Source organism: Clytia hemisphaerica, unplaced genomic scaffold (genome assembly GCF_902728285.1).
Source record: "Clytia hemisphaerica strain Z4C2 unplaced genomic scaffold, Clytia hemisphaerica genome assembly, whole genome shotgun sequence".
Lineage (NCBI taxonomy): Eukaryota > Metazoa > Cnidaria > Hydrozoa > Leptothecata > Clytiidae > Clytia > Clytia hemisphaerica.
Genome location: NW_027103417.1, coordinates 470,873 through 494,386, shown reverse-complemented (window position 1 = coordinate 494,386; position 23,514 = coordinate 470,873). Strand labels below are relative to the sequence as shown.

Genomic DNA, 23,514 nt, shown 5'->3' with positions numbered 1-23,514 from the left:
ATTCATTCATAATACTGCAGTTTAAACAATTCATAATACTATAATTCATATCTACCATATGCATGTTTCAATCGGAAATCACGCCCTTAAGCCGGCCGAACGTGATTTCTTCGAAAATAGTCTCTGGATCCAGGTTATAATTTCAGCTGTTCGCTATAAACAGCATTTCATTCTTCATTATGCTGAATGTGTATTTCAATTATCCATTCTTTAATTTTGAATTCAAAAGTTATTTTTGATACGTAGTGCACTACCGTTAAATTTACCATTTCAATTGTCGGATTGTGATGATTTTGATAAGACGCCATTCTTGCGCGTCCGTGAGTGTTGACTATTCAACGTTGGTTGAGTCTTCATCCGTTCACTTGGGATGATAAGTTCGTTTTGTTTGAGTGAGCTTCATTTGCTTCTTGAGTTTTTAATCGTTCGTTTGGACTCGATTTTATAATTTATCAATCGTTTTTCAAAATGTTCTACCTTTTTTTTGTTGCGCTGTCGTTCCCTACCATCAAGAGGAAACGAACTCCCCGGCAGTTATTCTTCACCGAAGAGATATCCCATCGATCGTGGATCGCGGCCACGGAGGACAAGGCTAGCTGGATGGATGAGGGGATGATTTATTCGACGCTGCGACTGGCCACGGGAACGAATTCTTTAGTTACTGGTGGATTGGCGTTGCGGTTGCAGGAGATGCGCAGTGTCCTCTCCGGTATCAATCTTCCGCGGCCGGTCGTCGAGACAATAATAGGTTTCACCTTGATTCTGGAATTCCCCGATTCCTACGAGCCTTTCCGTGCGCCGTGCTTCCCCACGGAGCCCGAGGTTGTGCGACCGTCATCATTTTGGCCAGTGCTTCCTTGGGATGGGTTGCCACCTCGGAAATCCTATAATAAGGAAGACAACATCGAACGTAAGTGGAAAAATTCTATATTAATTTACAATCAAATATTAAATATTAAAACGTCCTAAAGTTCTCTGATACCAGATCATTGAACCAAATAAATAAAATACTACAAAAAAAATTTTAATCGAAAAATTCTAATCAAATTTTATATACAAATCTTCATTTTATGATTCACTAATAACATTCTTGTTACAGTTCCTGATGGTTTCTTTTCATTACTTTTCAGGGAATAAACTGAAGAACAACCCCGTAAGTCCGTCCGAGCGTTGGGCTCAGATTAAAGCTGAGCAAGAAGAGCCCGATTGGGATGACGAATTGAATTGTTTGGAATTGTCGGATTCAGCCGAAGTGATTGAGTAGCTCGGTAAGTTTTCCTTTGTTTGCAATACTTCCGGCCATTGCTCATGTACGGGAGCTCCTCGTTGCAGTGGTGGAGGCGGTTTCTCATATCTCCACACCGTAAACGCTCCGAATTTTTCTTTCCTCAATCCCATTCGTCGAAGATAATCAGCTCTGTATTCTTCTGTTGTCAAACGTATTAAGATATCTAGTCGGCGGTCTTCTTCCCTGATACTGCTTGCTTCTTTGGGTGATCTTCTTCTAAGTCTTGTCAAGATTATCTCACTGTGCATCCTTCCAAAATACGAAAGAATAAGTTGGGGTTTTGTGTTTATTATATCCCTTTGCAGTTCGATACAGGGCGCTATCTTCAGCTGTATAAGTTGAAAGCGAATTCTTGTGATGGTGTAGTTCAACCATCTTTCCTTCTTTCTTGATTGATCGCTCATCATGAGGTCGACTAGTATTTTCTTTAACAGCATGGCCTGTTGCTTCTGTGACATAATTTTATCCATTTTGATTTCTAGATTTACTCGTCCTGTCGCCAGAAGTGCTTGAAAGCTGAGCGTGGACAATCGCAGCACCATCTTGCCAACCATCAGAATGTTGAACCGTGAAATATAATGATTTTTTGTTTCTTTTATATACTTCACAAAAATTTCGTTTGTTATTTCCTTTCCTCCACCGCTTCCTTTGTTTCGTCACAATACATATAGTACAAACTTTTGCGGTACTTCGGTTACCATGATTGCAACTCTTTTAAAATTAATGAGTCTTTACCATAGTGATATAAGTGCGGTTTAGTTTGTAGTTTGAAACACAATTTCGAACATCAAAACATTAAGGTTATTTACATCTATTTACATTTTCTTCGTTGCTTCTTTTATTCAATGGAGTATCCGCAAACGGCATTTTGCATTGAGCCTCTGGAACTCTTCCGTTGCGTTAACCCTTTGTCCGCTACCTACAATTATTCCCAATACCATTCTCGTGTCTGTCTTCTTCAGGAAAGGGTATAGTATTTTGGGCAGCGGGAATTCAAGCACAACCACGTGCTTGGTCCATTTTGATAATACTTTTCCGGTTTTGATCATGAGGGTAGTTGGGACTTCTACAAAGTTTCGTGTGAGATTTCCGTCAATTTCCTTTCCTTCGTGTACATTTTGTTTCATAAAGGTCAACCCGTAAACGGTACCCAAGGCCGTAATCGCTATCGCAGCTAAAATTCCCAGGCCAATCCAGCATTTTGATACTCCTTCTCGATTGCTACTTTTCTGGAAAATTGTTTTCTTGTTGCCGCTTGTAATGGTCTTCTCCTGAAAATTGATGATGGCTTTCTCAGCACTTAAGATGTCTGTCCCAATTATCGCTTCTTCTTCGATACCGGGGACTACCAGGAAGTTTTGATTCTTTAGTGATTTCGGATCTACAATGCTCGTTGGAATGATTACACTTCCTGTGGTTTCTATTTCTTCTCCAGTTATGGAATTCAACGTTGTGTCGGTAACGTGTGTTAGAAATGGTGCTATTTCTGCAGCGTCCCAGATATCTTTGTTTAGAAGTGAGTGTGTTGATCCAGTGTCGATTAGTGCCATGTATGGTTTTGTCTCACCTTCTATTGACAGGTAAACTCTGGTTGTGATTCCATGTTTCTTTTCTTCATCTCCTTTTGATTGGCTTGACACCGCAAGTACGTGTCCTCGCCTTGCTCTGTTTTTATGAGAGTGTCCACGTTTCTTGTTATGATGCACGTACGTGAATACATCTCTCTGTGACGGTTCTTCTTCGTTTGCACTTCCGTCTTCCTGTCTGTTGACAGTCTCCGTCATCAATCGTCTCGCGTGGTGATGTCTGTGATGGGAGCGTCTCTCGCGATGTCTTCTTTGATTGTCCTCATGATGGAGTCGTTTTGGTTCGCCTGCTTTGCTTTCTTCGGGTGTAAATTTCTGTTTGACATTTCTTTTAAAGATCTTTATTAACGAATCTCTGTTTAAGTACGCAAATCCTGCAATGAGGAATAGAATAATAATCCACTTGATTGTACCACTGACTCCTCCAAATACATTGAACAGGTTTCCGATCCCTTTTCCGGCAGATTCAACAGCGTCGCCAGTTGATGTGATGATGTTGCTAGCCGCTGAACCTAGGGAAGTGACTATCTTCTCATCTAGATTACCTACTCCTGTTAACACTCCTTGTATGCCACTTCCTAGTGCTCCAATGATTTGACTAGTCCCACTTGCAGCACCTTCAAGGATTCCTCCTAAACCGACTCCAATGCCAGTTAATAAGTCTCCATTCCCATGTTGCATTTGAAGTTGCTTCACCTCTTCCATTGCGTCATGTATCTCTGAGAATATATTCAGCATAGAGTAGGGTGCCAAATGTTGTGGTGGTTTTCGTATCATCCTCGGATCCCATCCTCTTATCTTAGGTAGTTTCACGAAGTTCCTTCCTTTGAATTGTTTCTTTGGGATCACCTTGGTTATGTTTCCTTCCTTGTCAATTACGTCGTATGATCCTTCCTCGTTTCGGAGATAAGTGACTGGTGGTCTTTCAGAGCAATTGATCTTGTGGGACTTTTCAACTACGTGGCGGTCAATTAGTCGCAAGAATTTTATCTTTTCGTGATAAGGTGCTTTCACTGGAATGTCATGATAGCACGAATTTCCTATTCTGCGGCTTGTTATTAACCGGTAATTCGAGATCTTCAAACATCTGTGAACTTGCATTGCCTCACCAATGAGGTGTACCATCACCCCTCGTTCCTGGTGAATCCATCGCGCGGCTGTTGTTGGAAATACTTCAATCATCCATTGTTGAATTCTCGTGACTTCTTGCTGTATGAAGCACGTCCTTTCCCATTCCGCTATGATATCTTGTTTCTGGTTGATCAAGGTTCGCATGATGTGGGCTTGTAGTATGGGACCAAGTACATCTGATGACATTCGTTTCGCGTAGTCCGTGACAATATTTTTCAGTGCTTCGAACATGTTTTCTTTCATGATAGGGTCTTTTAGTAGCAGACCGTTATCCAATAGCAACGTCGAGTCGGTTTCACCGTACGTGTTCTGTATTGATCCTCCAATCCTGAGGGATGGTATAACGATGTTGTCCTCCATCTGGTTGATCTCGTGTTTCCCGAGAGAATGCCAATCCTGGGCGGGATGATGCGGATCATTCCATACCAACGCAGCTTTCGTAGCGTCTTTCATGTGACAAACCCCATAGGTTTGCCCTTTTGGTATCTTACTGGGACATCTTGTTTGCGTCAAATGTTGTTCGATGTATTTTGATCTTCCAACCACTTGTGCTGGGAATGATCGGATCGTCAGTTCTTTGATTTCCAACGTGACTTTTCTCCAATATCTGCAAGTTGCGGTTTTTCCATTCGGGTGAGTGCTGACCAATCGGCTCCCACTTCTTCTTTCCAGGGGGTTTCCATTGAAGCTGCGGCTGTTGTACGCTTGGATGCATGCCGCTGGGCTAATGAATGTCTCTTCGGATTCTTCAGATTCCTTTTTTGATGCCCTTTTTCTGCTCCATGCTACGACAGGTTTCCAATCACAAATTGAGGTGGTCTCATATAGAGAGCAATAGTGTATTTGGAAGTGCGTTATGTTGGGGGAATATTTGAATACTTCCATTTCTTTGGTGATCAATTTCGAATCTTTGTTCATTGAATGGGTACAATCTGGAATTGTTGGAAATTCGTATACTCCCATCGGTGTCGTTGCTGTGCAGTCGTACAGGTTACCTAGTCTGGATCCGAATACTATGGGCAGTATTGCCAATAACATGATTATTGACCATCTCATGTAGGGTCTCGGTCCTCTAATTCGATTCCTTGTAACTGCTATTGCATTCATTTGCGTTTGAGATTCGAGGTATTGCTCGACCAAAATTCTGTCTAGATGCTCTTCTGGTTCCCATGTATTCTCCTCTTCGGGAAAATCCTGCCATTTGATTAAGAAGTATCTCTTGCTTCTTTTCATCTTCATTTTCAGTATTCTCTCGACCATATACATCTTTTCTTCCTCTTGTTCTCCTTTCTCGTCATCGTTTGGATCGAGAGATTGGCTAATTCTTCCGTTTGCACCATCTTGGTCCGGATTTTGACTACTGTTTCCTTGTTCGTGTTCTTCGGTTCCACCGTTTTGGTTCTCTTGATTGGAACTGTTTTCACTTGAGTCGTCTTTCTCCTCTTCTGGTTCCCCTCCTATGTCTTCTGAGCCTTCAATATCCTCGGATTCGTCACTGCTTTTATCTTCATCTTCCATCACTCGGAAGTTAGGATCTTTGAATGATTTCAATCTATTCACGTGAACTGCTGTTGGCTTTCTTTTGTTGAGCGGATCAGATAATTCGTAGTTTACCTCCGACAACTTCTTTGTGATTCTGAATGGTCCAATCCATTTCGCCATCAATTTTGGACTCAGTCCCTTCTGTCTGGCCTTGTTGTGTAACCATACTTCGTCTCCTACTTTGAACTCTTTACCTTTCACGTTCTGGTCGTAGTAATGCTTGTTCTTGCGTTGAGCTTTCTTCAGATTTTCGTTGGCTATCCTTTGCGCCATCTGCACTTGACCGACTATTCGAGCTCGATGATCCTCCACTTGAGGTGATAGCTTCTTACCCGGATTGAACTGTAAGTCAGATGGTAAGGTTGCTTCTCTCCCAAACATCAGGTAGTATGGGGACTCCTTTCTCGATTCATTGACGCTCGTTCGGTAAGCGAAAAGCACTGATGGCAGATATTGATCCCAGTCGTTTTGTCTGGAGGCTACAAAGTGTGAGATTCCTTTTACCAACGTTCCATTGAGGCGCTCTACGATACCATTGGATTGGGGGTGGTAAGGAGTGGTCTTTATTTGTTTAATGTTCAGCATATTACAGACTTCTGCCATCAGGTTCGAAAGAAAATTCTTTCCTTGATCTGTCACGAAATGCCTCGGTACTCCGAATCTAAATATGATGTGGTGAAGCAGCAGCTCTGCTATTACGTTTGCCTCGGTTGATGCCACTGCAAACGCTTCGGGCCAGGCTGTCAAGCGCTCGATAAATACGACTACGTACCTGTTACCGGCATCCGTTCTTGGAAATGGTCCGACAACGTCGCAATGAAGGGCTTCAAAAACTTCTCCTGTCGCGATTGGATACAAAGGTGCATTCTTTTTGGTTGTTCCTTTGTCTTGTTGGCAAATAATACATGTGTTCACCCAAGTCTGGATATCTGTCAGCATATTGGGCCAGTAATATCGTCTGCGGATTTTATCTGCTGTCTTTGCAAATCCAAAATGGGCAGAGGCCGGTTCATCATGGTTGAGTTGCAGAATTTGTGCACGATACTTCTTTGGGATAACCAGTTGTTTCCATGTCCCTTCTGTTGTTGCAATCTTTGGACTAAATACGTGATATAACACGCCATCATCAATGAGGTAGTTATCGATATCGCGAAGAATTTCCTTCTTTTCTTTTGAGTCCTCGGGTAGAACTTTGTCTGCGAGGTATTCCATTTTTCCTAGTAGCTGTGGGTCGGCCTTTTGATGCCTGATTATCGATTCCTTATCAAAGGGGCTCTCTGTGATTGCCGAGAACTTCTGTTTCTCTCCTTTCTGTTCATCTATAATGCATGGAGATGAATTATTCAAATTTCTCTCGTCGAGCTCGAGTTTGCTTCTCTCCTTGAATGCTTCTGATTCATATTTCATGACGTTTGATTCATCTTCTCCTTCCACCGTTGTATTTGGGGTGAAAAATACCTCTTCCTTTTCTATTTTTGATTCTGGTTGTTCCGTTTTTTTCCTATTTTTGGTAGACTTCTTTTCTTGAATAGGATCTTTTGCTGCTTCAGCTTGAAGTTGTTCCCATGGGATTCTTGATAGAGCGTCTGCATTTCCGTTTGCCTTTCCGGGGCGGTATTCAATAACGAAATCATAGGCTTGTAGGTAAAGAACCCATCGAATCATCTTATTGAATCGGTCCCGTGTCTTCAGCATGTATTCTAAGGGCTGGTGATCGGTCAGGATAGTAAATTGATCGTTTGCCAGGTAATTATGCAAGTTTTTCACCGCTGCTACTATGGCTAGACCTTCTTTCTCGATTACTGGATAATTCTTTTCCGCTGGCTTTAACGCTCTTCCTCCGTAGTGCACAGCTCTATCCATTCCATCATGCTTCTGACTAAGAGTCCATCCGATTCCAGTGTTGGATGCATCTGTTTGAAGATAAAACCTTTTTGTAAAATCTGGCATAGCGACAACCGGATCAGACGTTAGGATGTCTTTTAAGTGTTGGAAGGCTTTCTCGCATTCGTGTGTCCATTCATACTTGACTCCTAGTTTGGTGAGATGAAACAGTGGTGCCGATAAGTCTGCGAATTTCGGCACAAAGCGGCGATAGTAACTACATAGGCCTAAAAAGCTTTTCATCTGCTTCGCATTCTTCGGTCGAGGGAATTCTTTCACCTTCTTGGTATTTTCTTCATTTGGTCTCACCCCATCATGAGTTACGATATGGCCAAGGAACGCAATCTCCGTCTCTGCTAGGTCGCATTTTCCAGGGTTAGCTTTGAGGTTTGCGTTGGCGAGTTTATCAAATGCACGTTGTAGATGTTCGACGTGCTCCTCGAAGGTTGCACTAAAAATGATGATGTCATCCAGGTAAGCCAATACAAAGTGCCATAATTCGTCTGCCATCACTGCCTCTACGAGTCTTTGAAAAGTCGCACTTCCGTTTCTAACTCCCATAGGCATCACCAAACACTCAAAAAGACCACGATGACAACAAAAAGCGGTCTTCGGGATGGAGGATTCTTCCATTGGGACTTGCCAGTATCCTGCTTTCAAGTCGATCTTCGTGAAGTATTTTGCACCTTGGAGGTGATCCAATAAGTCATCCACTCGGGGTAGGGGGTGACTGTCTGGCGTCGTAACTTTATTTACTGCTCGATAATCGAAGCATACTCTTACTCCTCCTGAAGGTTTTGGCACAACAATTAATCCTGACGCCCAGGGACTGACACTCTTGCGGATCAATCCTCGTTCCAGCATTTGATCCAGCTCTTTATCAATCACTTCTCGCTGCTTCGGCGTCACTCGATACGGTCTTTGTCTAACAGCAGCCGCATCACCTGTGTGAATAATATGCTTAACCATCGGCGTGATCCCTATTTCCTGGATAGTAGAAGCGAACGTGTCTTCGTATCGGTTCATCAATTTCTGAAGTCTTTGCTTTTGCTCCGGGTTGAGTTCGGGATTTATCTTCACTTTGGAAGCTCTGGACGTGTTGTCATCTCCTTGTCCTCGATCTCCCATTTCTTGTTCTTTATTGCCCATTCCTCTCTGTGTTGCGTCCTCGTCCAATGTGTCTTCCTCCTCTTCATCACCATCCATCTGAATCATCGGCGCAATTGTCTTGATTTTTGACATCGTACCCAGCAACGATCCTTCTGGTATGACCACTGGATCTCGGTTGGTACTTATCACTCTCAATGTGATGATCCCGCTTTCTCCTCTGAGAATGGCTGGCTGGATCGAAATCGACGTCTTTACTTTCAGCTCTTCTGATTGCTCAAAAATGTAATCATCGCCCGTCGGGAAGTGGTGTCTGAATTGCCAAATTGTTTCTGACCAAGCCGGTATAGTCTTCTTCTTTCTCGAAAATACTTCAATTTCTTGAGGTTTGCTGGTTAACATTCGTATTGGCAGGGGCTCGTATTTGTTGTTACCTCCCGCCTTTTCGGGCCCATTGATCTCCAATGTCAGGTTCCGGTCTTTGTAGTTGATTGTGCCGTTGTTTTCATCAAGGAAGTCGTGTCCTAACACCACATTATAGCTTAAACCATTAATGACATACATCTTTGTTAGGTAAAGTTCCTTTTCAATTTCCAAGGGTAAAGAGATGCTTCCGAGTATTTCTAGTGTTCCTTGGTTGGCTGTGACCAGATTCGGAAGATCCTGCGATGAAAGTTTCATCGGTACATACTGTTTGATATCTTTCCATAGGTCGTTGCTCATAGCGCTGATCGCTGCACCACTGTCAATTAAGAATTGGCATGATCGTCCCAAGAGCTTTCCCCAAATGCGGACTGACGTCGCTGTGCCACTTGCAAACGTAACTGTCACCTGTGACTTTGATGTCTTTTCACCGCATGGTGGCTCTTCTCGACAACCGTCTTTCTTTTTGTCTGAATTCTTCTCTTCTGGTTGAGCAGGACCTCCTGTCTGGAATGAATTTGTCCTTTCTGTTCCCCGAACTACGTTGAGGACCGACTGTGGTGTACTAATATCTTCTTCGTTCCTCCTCTCCGACATGTCTTTTGGGATGAAAGGTTCGTCTAACGGTACCTCTTTCCATGGAGCCATGATTCGTTTCATTCCATTGTCGTCGTTTATTAATATCTCCGCAAATGAGTTATGCAGGGATCCCTCAGTGGAACAGGAGTTGGAGCAGAGCCCAGGGATTGTGTCTCTTTCATAACTTCTGGAAGGTTCGTGGGGACCACTAAGGTTTGGAGGTGTACCAATGTCCATTAGAGCTGTTTCAGGGGGTAGGTACTCAACGAGTTGGGATGTAATGTGGGGACCACTAAGGTTAGGAAGGGAGTCATCGCTATCAGAAGTTAGACCGGGAAGGGAATCATTATTATTTCCTGGGGTCATATGGGTTTCCTCTATGCAGACAGCAATTTCATTAACGTCGAGGTTTGGTAATACGTCGACTTCCCGAAGAGTTTGGAATTCTTTCAGCATGTCTACGCTGGGCTCCTCGTCACTAAACATAGGGATTTCCTCACTACCATAGTTAATTGCGTCCTCAGGAGAGATAGGTGCATTTAGATCGGGAATGGCTGCTTGGTTGAAATTCATTGGTGGCGGCGCATCCATCTGGTGATCTCGATCGGCTGCTTGCAGCTGCCCCATCAAGTTGAATGAATCTCTCTTCCTAGGGTATGTGATACTCTTACCATTTGCCTCATTTCTCAGGTATTGGACTTGTTGGCGCTGCTGATGGTGCTGTTGCTGAGGTGTTGGACCTGTTATTGCTGGCGTTCGGGTTGCCATGTAACGGCGCCCGTCAGTGATCGGGATCCTTGGGTCTCGACCTCCACTATCCTGTCTGTACATAAGGGCGTTGCTGTTGTTGTTGTTATTATTGTTGTTGTTGTTGTTGTTGTTCCCGGTATAATTATGGTTGCCATATCGTCCGCCTCGATAGTCGGTATACTGTTGATAATCGTACCTCCGATCATACTGTCTTGGTCCTCCTCCTTGAATTTCTTGGCAATATTTGCTTATGTGACCAACTCTCCTACACTGGTTGCAAATTGGCTGCCCATCCACCGTTCTCTCATATTTGGTTTTGAAGCCAATTCTCCTATCTTGAGGGGGTCTGTTTCGTCGTCGCTTGAGGTCCTTGATTTCATTCTTCATTCGTTCGATCTCCCTCATTGCGTCTGTTGTTGATGCAAAGTTTGGATGGCCAAATGTGTTGATTGGCTGAGGTACCACCATTTGTAGCTTCTGTTCGAGCAGTTCGGAGATTTTATCGTCCAAGTCTCTTCCGTCATCGGGGTAGTCATCAAACGATACTCGTTTTCGTGGTGCATTGGCAGATTGGACGGTACATACTTTGTCAGCTGTGCCTGCTGTTAATTTGTCGATTTTCTCAGTCAATTCTTTGATTAGCTTGGCAGAATCGCCTTTATCCTTTGGTTTGATTGCGTTTTCCAGTCTAACGTAGGCCACTGCATCGCTGAAGGTCTTAAATCTTTGTAGTGTTACTGACGTTCGCAAGTCGTCCTTCAGTCCGGCGATGAGGGCATCCAGCTTCTGCTCTCCGTTGTAATCCAGTTGATACGTTAGATCTTCAACACGGTCTATATATGCGTCTAGAGTCGAGCATCCTTCTTGCTTCAAGTTGGCCAATTCCGCTTTCTTTGACATTCTCGTGTCAGGCGACGAGAAATAGTCCAGCATCGCATCCTTTATCCGTTGGTACGATGTTTTCACGTCGTCTGACAGTGCACTGTAAAAGTGCTTGGCGTGACCTTGCAAACCGTAACCCGTTAGTGCATCTAGGCGTTCTTGGTAGTTCCATTTGCCAAGGGTCGCAATGTTCTCGAACTTTTGTAGGTACGTCTTGATGTTCTCGTTGCTCGTCCCGTTGAATTGAGGTATTTTGTCCAAGGTCACTTGGAGGCCATTCATCTTGAAAACGTGGGTTACTGCTCTTCCATTTCCACTTGGGGCAACGCTGTCGTTCGAGCTGGTTGCGTATGGCTCTTCGTAAATGTGTTCGTCACTCGAAGAAGAGGTGTCGAGGATGTCTCGATGTGCTCGACGCAGCGGAGCTGGCAGTCTTGGCGTTGTTCTGTCGATTGGCACCGGCGTGTTATTGAGTCTTCTCCTCACGTTCGCCATCTTGCTTTTCTTTCACCGCTCCTCTTCTCGTTCTTCAGATTTATCGGTTGAATAAAAGTATTACCTGCAGTTGTTGTACTTTCCTGATTTCTATTTATGCATTCAACTTCTGTTTGATGGCACTTCAATGAAAAGTTTGTTTCTTCTTCAACCGCCGTAAATCTTTTAATTATGCAAGTGTTCGTATCTTGTTTGACTTGAATCAAATGTAATCAAAGATGCTTGATTAACAGTTCTTTCCAACTTTCCTTCAGGTCCTTGAATAATTGATGCCAAGCGAGGATTTAATGTTTATATTTCTCTCCTCGATCAATTCTAAATATTTGATTTTGTGTAAAATTCTCGTTTTGATAGTTTTTGATATTCCCTGATGTAAAATTTCTTGTGTCCTTTTTCAAAATAACGTGTCCTTATTAATCGTGAAATCAACCAAACTACCAATCAACAATAGTTCAGTTTCTGTGGTGTAATTAAGTAGTACTCTACTACAATCTCTTACTGTTCTCGTTTCTTGGTGTAATGTAGCTCTCTCCTTTTGGACCTTTGATTCTTGCGAAGCGAGTTCTTCTGGTTCACCTCCAGTGTGACGAAGGGAAGTTAGGCGATTGGGGTCTCCCTTTAGGTATTGAGGGGACCTCTCAGATCACTTAACTGTTCCTTCGATCAGGGTATCCCTTATTGGGGATAAGTCTATGGACACGTAGTAAAGGTACGCTAATAGATTTCAATCAACATCAATTCTGTTTCTTCAATTAAGCAATAAATATCAAATGAGCGTAACGTAAATAACATCAAATAACTTAGTAACTCTGGCATGTAATTAACGATAGTCTCTGTTCAAGTCCTTCTCCTTCAAGTTCTCCTTTTTCAAGTCCTTTTCCTTCGACTTCCCCTTTTCAAGTCCCTGATTTCTTTCCTTTTCTCACTCATAATCTCTCGCCCTATTCAGAGGTCTGAGCTCGAGGGCCTGAGCCCCACTCTATTGATGTCTATTCATTTTTCAGTTCATTAACATCGTGTTGGCTCAGTCCCAACCTCCTTTGCATTATTCATTATCGTTTACTATTCATCATCATCAACCTCACATTAGCAATGAATTCGGTTTTCTCGGCATTTCCTTTCATTTGATTATGTGATAACCATTCAAATATAATGGAGGCAGATGTATTTAGTTCTTCCTCAACTTCTTCCCATGAGTCTGCTACTGAAAAATGTGTTGTATCATCAGCATAATTTAGAACCGCATCATTTAGAAAATAGAAAAGATCTCTTAGGTATATGTTGAAAAGTAATGGCCCAAGGATGGATCCTTGTGGAACCCCTACTGAAATGGGTTTTGCATTACAATGGCCGTTTTGGCCTCAAAGTTTAGATTTTCATTTTCTAAGGTTCGGGAAAGGATACCTTGGAAAAAAGTATCTTTGTTGAAGTTTTAAGAGGCGGGATGAATTTTAAAACGGCGGTTAGGCAGGGGCGGAGTAAGCAGTGGCGGAGGTGTGTACAGTTGCAAACTCTACCGCTGATTTTTTCCCGTAAACAGCTCTGACCCGCGTTTACTGACCCTCTAACGGACGATAGCATCGTCTACTGCGCTTAGATATGCCAGAAGTCAATAACTGATTCAGCCCATGCTAATATAGCGTTTAAGCTGATTCCTTATCTCATTGGTCCATTCTCAGTAGTCTTATCTTGGTTCTCCCCAGTCCTCTCAGCACCCCTCAATTTGCTTAAGTTTTAAACTCGGGATGTCTTTTGAAAATGGTAGCGTAGCCAAAAGAGGCGCAAATTAAGGTCAATTAGTTCACTCCACAATGATGCTACTTATTGGAAAATTCAAGTTAGATATGTTTTAGGCTGCACACATCCCCTCTGATAAGTTTTGATATTATATATATATATATAGTGAAGATATGTAATATCTGTCATTTTAGAAAAAGAAAAGTATTGATATATAAATAACTCAAACTGATAAAAAGGAAAAAAAGTTAAGAATATTTTTGTTAATTGTGTATATTTACGATTTTTTTGGTATTTTTTATTTTTTAATCATTCCGAAACAGAGGGTAATTTAGCAAAAAGTTAAAGGGAATTTAAATAGTGGTATGTGAAAGAAAAACCTAATCCAAATGAAGATAGAAGTAAATGGTGGAGAAACAATGAATTGCAAAAAACCTTTTTGATAAACACACTTCCGTAAGTTCATCAAAATACATACAAAATGGGGACAAATACAAAAGCAAACACATCAAATAAATTAAAAAAAAAAAAAAAAAAAAAGATACATAAACAAAACAAAACCCGAAGTCCCAGACTTGTGACTGGCATAGTGACTTTCCACGTGTTTAAGGGCCCACACTCAGTCGCCTTCGGAAAACATAGTAAAAAGGAACTGACCAGCAGCTTCCAAATAAATAACAGACAACAAACAGACACTACAACAAAATACAGTGTAAAAGGGCAGAAAGACACACTGTACCAACTATCCCACGTACACTACAGGTGAAACAAACATTTGTAACAAACACAATCTTACATAAAAATAGAAAAAATCACACAAAAACTGAAAAGAATAGTATCGTAAGTTGGTCGAGAACCCGGTTCGGCGTGCCGCGACGGGAGGACTGCACAGGGCAAAGAAAAGTAGGAAATGAATACCTCCGATGCTAATGCTAATTCTTTAGACAGAAAAGAAAAAAAAAAAAAAAAAAAAAAAAAAAAAAAAAAAAAAAACAAAAACAAAACAAGAAAAAACAAACAAACAAACACACATACAATACACAAGAAACAATTTCAATTTCACAATTTGAAAATATGTAAAAATTCTTCGACGGTTTTCCCATACTTCATAAAACAGTCAGGAAAAACTAATTTGGGGATGCATGCAGCCTAGATATGTTTGACATGTATTGACCAAAATATAAACATAATAAGCCAGCTATTGGTAGTTTGGTAAAGCCTTCATATCTAATTTCTCCCATTTTTGAAAATGTGATTGAGAAAATTTCAATTCAATCATTTGTAGTGAAGATATACAATTTTTTTTATAAGCAACTCCAGTTTTCTGGTCAGGGCTGGGATTCCTTATTATTCTAGCTCATTTTCTGAAAAATTTGCTTTGACTAAGTCTAATATTATTACGAAATTATTATTGGGTCAAGGGCTGTCGTTTGTCATGCTCAGACTATCTGAAAAGCTTTTACTTTACGAGATAGTGGAAAAATGGCTAATTTCAGGGCTCGAGCCTTTAGCAACCTGGTTGCTATAAAAAATGTGTATCTATTTTTAATAATTTTTATGGAAATTGTGGCAGCAGCATGACAGGTAGAGCATCCAGCTAACTGTGTGCAAGGCTGTGTTTTCGATCTCCAAAGATTCCCGAAATGGTACTTGACGCCTCTATGCTTGATGCTCAGCAACTAAAAAAACTGATCAAAGGTAAGTGGATAAATACATGGAAAGGAGTGATACTACCCTTGCCGACCGACGGGGGTGCTCCGCTGAGGTTCGAAAAATGGACCCTACGTGTGACTCGTTTTTTCAAATATTTTGCCGAAATTTGAGAAAAAAGTAACCCTGAATGGAACTGAAATTCCAAAATGTTCTCAAATTTTCTAGCTATTCCCCCAAATTTTCCAAAAAAGGCAGTAGTACCCCCCCCCTCCCCGAGTGATACCTTTCCCTCACCTTTTTATACAGCTAAAAAAAGAGTAAGCCTTCAGGTCGCCCTTGTTAGTGTTCGCATATTTGATAAATTTATTTCAATACTCATAAGAATATGGTAATGACGAGACCTCATGGGAATTCTACGTTTCAACCTCCAATTATCTTTTAACTACTTGTCTCTAAGGAACAGCTTTGTGAACGTTTTTCAACCTTACTAATTCCTTTGGGAAATCAAAATCTTTTTAAAAACAAAAGAATTATTTAGAAAGTTTTCTTTACAGCTTATCACTAGATCAACGTTATGCTTTATCTATTTGTAAAACATTTATAGAATGTTTTTATAAAATATACGAAATTTGGTGTTGAAATAAATATGTTATTTTCGTTTGGGGTACGAATAGACGATATCGGCTTTACATGAAAACTCAGATTTGACCCCCGAGAATTCCCCACAATGCTTTGTGCGGAAAAATTTCACCGTGAAACTTTTTTCCGCGCAAAGCATTGTGGGCAATTTTCGGAGGTCAAATCTAAGTTTTCACATTAAGCCGATATCGTCTATTAGAAAATAACTATGAACGGAAAAAGTTGCGAGTGTTTAAATAAAATCAATTTCTGAATTTTGAATTAACGAAAATATTCAAATGAACGATATGAAAACACAAACTCAGTAATTTTCATTATATCGATCTTTTCCCTATAATAAATACATTCTGCTTTTTCAGCCCAACCCATCTATGCGTCTTTCAAAAATTAATTTTAAGATTCGTTTTTTAGACATTAGCAAAAATAGGGGCTGAAATTTAAATTTTTACTCAGCTCTGACTGTTTATGAATCTATGAATTAGAATGGCTTGTTATTATCATAATTCAATCCATACTTTGTTCAACCTAACTTCCAATGAATCGAACGCAATAAATAAGAAATGGAACGACCAGCGAATCTACATCAAGATATTTTACTTTATGAACACTTGCCTTATCCTGACATCAAACTTGTTAGTAATTTGGGGTATTTTGAAGGCTAACAAAACTTTACGACTTCCTCAAAAAATGTTTTTGATTTCATCGTGTTGCGGGTTGGCTACAGGTTTAACTCAACTTTACTATGCAATGTCCGAATTTCTACCTCGAAAGTGTCTACACGAAGTTATCGGAGATGCTATTTTGATGACTTTCCTAAATTACGATTTCATGTTACTAGCTACGATTGGAATCTTTCGATTTATCTCAATCACATCACCTTTAACAAGAATCAGCGGAAAATTAGTCTTCATTATACTTCTATTTGAATTTTTAATCGCATCCGTGATGGCTACTTTTGGAAACTACTCATTTTCCTCAATATCTTCACCTATCGAGATTTTCCAAATTTATTGGTTTTCTTTTGGAAGTTTTTATTCAATATGTATTACCATTGGGTCAGCTCTTTTTGTCGTTTTGATTTTTACATTACGTAGACAACACCAAAAATTCAAAAACCAGAGATCAGTTGGTAGGCATGGAAAAGCAGTTAAAAGAATATGCTTGATTCATTTTGTATATATAATCACCAATTTACCGTTAGCTGGTTTTTGTTTCTATCATGGTTTCGGCATTCTAGATCCATTGCATCTGAATTTGAAATCTGTGGTAAATGAAACCATCCTAGCTTGTTGGCTGTTTCCTCTAAGCAGTTGTAACTGTGCAGTGAACTCCATGATTTACATGTATCTCTCAAAAGACATCAAAAAGTACTACCTGAATAAAATTGGTTTGAAACGTCAGTGAGGCTTGCCACAACATTTCAGAAGAGAAATTTCTTTCTTCAGTCATCAATTTATTGGTGTTCCTCATAATATGAGTATTAAGGATACGAACATTTGAAATTTCGAAATCTGATGGTTATGTTTGAAAAGATGGGCACTAACACCCTCATCTCATTAATCCTTTCATTTAACCTTCTGGCTGTCAGTTGGGGATAAAATTCTTACTCTTGGGTCGGAGAGGAAAGCAATATTCGAGACAGGGGCATAACATAACACATAGAGATGCAATGTATAACATTTTTCAGATAGTTTGTTTTTTCTTTAGAAATTTGACTCCATCCTTCCTTTCCCTCCAAAAAGCCTTTTCGTGCCAAAAGAATAATAAGCTTAACTTGGATTTCTCTTAGATTGCCCTTGAAAACGGCTTCAAATATTACACAAGTTAGTTTGTACTTATTTTTTCTCGTGTGAATTTTTTTAAATGAGGAAAAAAATTTGTGTCTTGGTTTTTAGTTGGTTGTTTTTTACTCTCATTTCCTTAGGCTATACATCTTTTCGACCGTAGCCACCAATTACCGCGCGGGCATTTTTTGTCCGCTTTATCCCACTAAAACCGTCCCAGTCCTTTTTTCGCATCAATAGACAATAGAAAAATGCGTCAAAAAAGGATTGGGATGGTTTTAGTGGGATAAAGCGGACAAAAAAGTGCCCGCACAACAACGGTCGAAACGGTGTATTTGAAATTTCTTAGAAATTGGGCACCTTTACTTAAGTCTGTATCAATAGAAAAGCAGTAAAAGAGAGCACTTTTCATAATTAAGACAAAAGTTTTTCGCTGTATTTTTTGACTGAATAAAATACTTTGGAATTTTAAACTTTGGGAATTCTTTCACATGAAAATAGTGATCCTATCACGATTCATATTATGCACGATCAAGCACGAAATTACTTTTTCGTTTTGCATTTTTTATCTTCATTTTCTAAATTCTTTTCGAATTTTTTTCTATTTGATAATATTTCACTCCTGATTATCTTTTCAACAAGCGCAGATTATATTGAGACAGACTTTTATCCTTTGAGGATTAATTCTGAAAATCTATGGAACTGATTTCAGTTATTTTGTAGTCAAATAATGTCCTGAATTCTGCTTTGGAAAATTGATATAAGATGTACAATCTTCATGTAAAAATAAGACAGTGATATTGCTTGTGATACAGTCCTAAAAAAATATCATATTTTCATTTTCCTAGTATCCTAGTAAAGTGTCTTTCTTTCCATTAATTTAGCTAATGATTTCTAAATTTTCAGCTGGTTCTAAATTAAATGATAGGGGTACTACAATCCCCCCATTTCATAACTTTTTATTTCCAACCACGCCTTTAACAGTTAGCACTCAGACGATAAAAATAAAAATTATTTGGCTTAGAATTATATTGTAAAATGAAATATACGTTAATTAGAAAAAGGGAATCCAAAGAAAGTAATTTTCACATGGAAATGACAATACACGTTTTTTTATAAGAATACACTTTATAAGAATAATGATGACAATGGCCAAAAGTTAAGAATATCGTAAGAATATCACCATCATCGAATTAGACAACAAAATCTAAGAATGCCATTTACAGAGCAATTTTAACTGTAAATTGTCAGTTTTTCCCCAGTAAGGCTTCAGGTGTGTATTTATTAAAAAGTTAAGAATATCCATGATGAGATGGAAAAAAACCATTCTTATAAAAAAAGCGTGTATTATTCAATTTAAAGTTTTCTTCTAGATCATATTTTTGATGAATTTATTTCACGCTAAGTATATTATTTTCATCGATATTCGATTTTTGGTAAACTTCTCATATGATATAGCCAGTACAGTACACCGAACACCACCTTTCCGTCCAAGAATATTCACCACTAAAATTAGAAAATTGTTTGATGCTGGCTACAAGGGACGTATTTATTTCTAGAAGTTTCAGGATATCTTCCATTTCATTTTTATAGGGCAGGTGAAGCAAGGGAGAACAGATCAATTACAATTCACTATCAGTTGGAATCAAAACAAAAAATTAATGTTATTCACCGTTGGAAACCGAGAAAATATCCGAAACTGGGGACAATACTGGAATCAATCTTCAACAATTGATAAATACGACTTTGTGATGCAGGGGTGACGCCTATACTTCATTTTTTTCTCGAATATCAAGGATACAGTGGTGGCTATGTTAATGCTGTGCTTCTGTTTATGAATCATTGTTTTATCAAACATTTCAAGCATCAGAAGCTCGAAAACCAAACTTAAAGCAAATGCAACATCAACAGCACGATTTCAAATAACAGTTTACTTGAAACCAACAGACACGAGCAAAAGAAGAACAATTTCCTCGTTATTACTATTCATTCACCATCACAAATACAATGCGCTGTCTAAGTGACAAACTGATGCACGCTTTCTTCAATATCTCAACACAAGAGCCACATGATGAACATCTAGCGCTTGTAGCGCATCGAAAATCATGGACACATCAACAAAATTTACAGCGACCATTTCGAATCATAATTTCAGTCTTTCTTTTAATCACGAATTCGTTAATTATTATTGGGATACGAAAAACGAGCAGCGTGATTTCTATGCCAAGACGTTTGTTTATCTATTCGTCCTGTGTTGGAATCTGCACCAGTGCGATATCGCCAGTCAACTCCTGTATCGGGCTGTTCACAAAACATTGTTTAAACGAATCTATCACTGACTCAATCTTAATATTCCTATTAACATTCGATTTTTCCATTCTACTCGTAATTGGTATAGTGCGCTATATGTGTTTAAGTGTTCCGTTAAAAAAACCGAATCCGCGCTTCATATATACCATGTTGGTTGTTGGGCTTGGTATCTCCTTAGCAACCGGAGCTACATTTTTTTATCTGTATCATGGAACTTTCTCGTCCTTCTATTATCGCATACACTGGCTTTCTTTAGGGATATTTCTATCTTTATGCATGTTATGTTGTGTAATGCTCATGGCTATACTATGGTATACCCTACGTTACAAAATACAATCGTTTCCCGAAAATCAAGCGCATTTAAATCGGAACCGAAAAGCAGTAAAACGGTTATTGCTGCTAAATTTTCTGTATGTTTGTTTTAACGTACCAATGTGTAATATGTGTTTTAGCCTCGGTAGCTTGACGAATTATCCAACCCAAAGTGAATTATCGAGAAAATTGTTAACTTTTAGTGCGTTTTATTCGATTTGTATTGCGTACAGTGGTTTTAATTCGTTGGTGTATATCATATGGGACGATAAGATATTAGCATTTATCAAGAAACAGCTGACTGTTTGTTGTAGGAAATGTTTTACGAGAAATTCCGTTCAAACGCCACCAGAAAATGGGTAGCATGTACATCTTGTACCCAACACCAACAAAACTTCAGTTTTGCTGATTGATGGATTAGAATATGAGTTGCACATTTTATAAGTTTGCGTACAGTACAATGCATGAACGAAAATTCCAGTCCATTGGTTAGATCGGCTGCAATGACATGTAATGACACTGGTTATACGGCTAGTTCGAAACACGGGTCACGGGTCACGGGTTACGGGGCACGGGGTACGGGTCACGGGGCATGGGGCACGGGGCATACAATTTACAGACCGGAAAAAATATAACGATATCATGACGTATAATTCATAACACGTGTACTACATAACACATAATACTACTAGTATAGTATGTCTGAAACAATTATATACGAATAGTATTATCATGAAAATTTTTAAATAATATGTCACCCACAAATTTTGACAAAATGATATTGAATGACAAAAATATTGTCAAAATCATGAAATATAAGGCCTCTGAACCAATTTACAGCAAAATGTTTTTTCATACTCAATAGGATGCTAATCATGTGACTGGATATAGATTGACATGTTTTAAAACGATTAGATGCTGCAAGATAGTGGTTTTAGAGATATGAGTATAATTACGTCATTTTTATTAAAAATTCATAATGGTAGGTGAAAAATATTGACACATTTATAAAATACTATAATTTCTACGTTATTATCCATTAAAATTATATTCATACTCAAGGTGATGGAGGGGATATAATGAGATATGATTTAACAATAGCCGTACTATCATTTTCTTGAGAAAGCTCGCTTTTCAGGCGATGGGAATTGTAATATGTATATTACTTACGTATAACATATAACATGCATATAACACTAAAAGTGTATTATTGATAATATAAGCTTATTATATGTATGTAATATGTTGCGGTGTTTTCTGGTCTGCATTATACACGATGCAAACTTCGAAAGCACGTGGAAAGCACGTGGTTAGGTTTTAGCGTTTTAAATAGTCATACGTGGATAAAATACCTCAAAATTGATTTTTTCGATAATTTTTAGTGTTTTTAAAACATTTTCTGTTTGAATTACTTTGATCTGAGCTGCCCCGTCACCCCGTGACCCGTAACCCGTGCCCCGTGACCCGGACCCGTGACCCGTGTTTCGAACTAGCCGCTGGTTATACAGACTTAGAACATTAGTCAAAAAATGTTTTAAAATGATTTATTTCTAAGACAGAAAAAATATTTTTAGATACAATTTTTCTCAGAAATATTAAAGAATTAATCTGATTGCAAGACCATCAACGGCTTTTAAAGTATGTGGACACTTTTGAGACAGACTTTAAAATCCGTAGGTCATGCAATCAGGCAATCTTTGAAATACAATTATTGGAAATATCTTTCCAACGGTGTATAACTTTCTAACATAGCATGAATGGGTGCTGAGAAAATGTCAAAAAACTTAAGTGTCTACAAACTTTTGAGACAGACTTTAAAACTATTGAACAATAAATGCATTGTTGTGGGGATAAGAATCCCAATGGGGATAGAAATTCTATTGTTCTATGAGATTCCAGGGTATTCCCCACCGGGGACGAAATTTGTGCTAAATTTTCCAGCTGTTCTGTGAAACAGGGGTGTTTTGTAAAATAAAAATTACTCATTTACTTCAATTTTTCGATGGTCGACAACTATATCAGAGTTGAAAAAGTTTGATGTCGGTATTTCTTAATATCTTCAGATTAATTTGTAAACAAAATATAAACAAAATATATAAAATTTATAGAATTTCCACATTGAATTCATTAAAGAATGATACAAAACTTTCAAACAAAAATTTCTTTCATTTATTTTATTTTTCAATAATTCATTCAAGTATAAATAAATCAAGGTAAGATTTGGCGAAAATGAAATATCAATAATTTAATTTTCAGTCAGTGTTCTGAAGTATGAAATTGTAATTTTAGTCAATTCATAAAATTTTGAAATATGAGTTAACCTCAAAGTGTAAGAATTGATAAGGAGAAAAATTATAATGTAAAGTAAAAGTTCAGGAAGATAGGAATTACCACTACACACATTAAAGTTGAACTACGATTTTTAAAATGAAGTGTACAATAGTGGATGGACAATTAGTCAACTTGTTTCATATACATAATGATACTTTTGGACATAGAGATAATCAAAAGCTCTGGAAACAGCAAAGAGGATTTTTATTTACATTTTATTTATTCCTCTGTATATTTCTCATCATATCAAACATTATTGTCATTTACGGATTTTACAAAACAAGAAGAAACTTTCCAATCCCTCAAAAGTTGTTTTTACATTCGTCAGTTTGTGGATTATTGTTTGGTATGACTCTACCTATCTATGCTTACTTTAAGATTTTTAACAACGACAACTGCATGGCTGAATTTATCGTTGTTACCATACTGGAAATTCTGGCGCTAGCAGATTCAATTTTTCTAATCACACTAGCATTCACTCGGCTCATTTCCGTAAAATACCCTTTAACACAGATCAAAACAAAGATTATGAATATCATAATTCTTTTTGAGATTACAATCTCAATTATTGTACCAGCTGCAGAACTTTGTGTCGTTTACTATGGAGGTGTCAATACAGATGAGGCTTTTTGGTTAGCCACTGGTTGCAATAGTGGCTTTATTATTATAGTGGGGTCTATATTAACAATTATTCTTGTAATCACCTTATTTCAAAGATCAAGGAAAGTCAATTCTGGGAACATTGTTGACCAAGAACGGAAATGGAAACCTATCAAAAGAGTGACTTTACTACAAATCACTTACATTGTATGCTTTTTACCTACATGTGTATTTTGTTTTTATATTGCTACCAATTTGAGTACAAGAGATATTGAAAGTGACTCAAATGAATATCTTAAATATTTGATTATCTCAGATTGGATTTTTGGTATTGGTATGGTTTTCTTTGGATTAAATTCTTTGATTTATATTGTAAATTGTCGGAGAATTCGAGAGTACTATCATAATATTTTCTTTGCACCTAAACCTATTCGACACCAGTTCGAATTTCCAGGAACCTACCGCTCACAGTCGGAAGTTT

At 38.7% G+C, this 23,514-nt stretch overlaps 1 protein-coding gene across 2 annotated transcripts in view; it reads left to right on the top strand.

Moving 5' to 3' along the window:
* LOC136797681 (beta-1,3-galactosyltransferase 6-like) overlaps window positions 1-20,625 on the top strand; it is a 55,065-nt gene extending 34,440 nt beyond the window's left edge. For both annotated transcript variants that reach the window (XR_010845285.1, XR_010845281.1), the window contains one exon: window positions 19,074-20,625. The gene's annotated coding sequence lies outside the window, so the exon portion shown is untranslated. The remainder of the gene's footprint in view (window positions 1-19,073) is intronic.
* Window positions 20,626-23,514: the final 2,889 nt, after the last annotated feature.